This window comes from Saccopteryx leptura, chromosome 3 (assembly GCF_036850995.1).
Source record: "Saccopteryx leptura isolate mSacLep1 chromosome 3, mSacLep1_pri_phased_curated, whole genome shotgun sequence".
Taxonomy (NCBI): Eukaryota; Metazoa; Chordata; class Mammalia; order Chiroptera; family Emballonuridae; genus Saccopteryx; species Saccopteryx leptura.
Window position 1 is genome coordinate 272,308,126 of NC_089505.1, and position 1,205 is coordinate 272,309,330.

Sequence of the window (1,205 nt, forward strand, 5' to 3'; positions counted from 1 at the left end):
CATATTGAGTTGTTGATAATGCTTGTATAAAAGGCTCTTAAGCCTGACCAGGCGGTGATACAGTTATAGAGTGTTGACTTGATGTACTGATGTCCCATGTTCGAAACCCCAAGGTTGCCGGCTTGAGTGCAGGTTCATCAGCTTGAGCACTCAAGAGGGGTTGGTGGCTTAAGCATGGGATCATAGACATGACCCCATGGTTGCTGGCTTGAGCCCAAGGTCGCTGGCTTGAGCAAGGGGTCGCTGGCTCAGCTGGAGGCCCTTGGTCAAGGCACATATGAGAAAGCAATCAATGAACAACTAAAATGCCACAACTCTGAGTTGATTCTTCTCATTTCTCTCCTGTCCTGTCTGTCTGTCCCTATCTCTCCCCATCTCTCTCTCTCTATCTCTCCTGCTCACTAAGAATAAATACATACATACATAATGGCTCTTAAAACTACAAAATACTGCATCTCTAATGGTGGATCCCAGGCACTAAGACAAACTGATGTGTGTGATGTTGGGGTAGAAAAGCTATTCCAGCCCTCCTCCAGTTACACCGAGTAGGCAACCGTCTAGTCCAATGACATCAAAGGCAGTCTGCATTGATTTTCATCTGAATGTGTTCATTTGTAAACTAAAGCGACTTCTGGTGAATTATCTTCTCCAACAAGAGCTATAAGACCTGATGGCTTATATTATTAATCCATTTCCTAAAATCAAGCATTTCTTTAGCAAAAGATAACCTCTTAAGTCCCTCAGGCCCCATCCAGAAAATGAGTTGTCTAGGTGACTTCCCTCCATGAGCAGAAGTGTAGAGCAGCATTCATTCGTGCAGCAAATACGGAGAGGGAGATTGGGGGCTGTCCAGGGGTCTGGGGAAGAGGTGTGACCAGCTTCACAGTGAGGTGTGAGGCTCCTAACTGTCAGGATAAGCTTTAGAACCACAGCCAGGGTCTCTGAGACAGACCCCTCTGCCCTAAAACAAAGAATTAACCCCAGAAAGAGAAAGGACAAGAAGGCACAAGGGAGTCTGTGGGCTCCACAGTATCAGCTTATCACTCGGAATGGAATCTCCAGCAACATCTCCCCTCCCTGGCTTTGCCTTCTAGAATTTGTTGGAAAAGAGTCTTCAGAAGCTTTTTGCACAAGCACAACTCATTTCTTTCTGGAGCAGTTCAAGTGGGAGCCATCTGCTCAGAGGTCTGTGTGGAAGGGGGTCA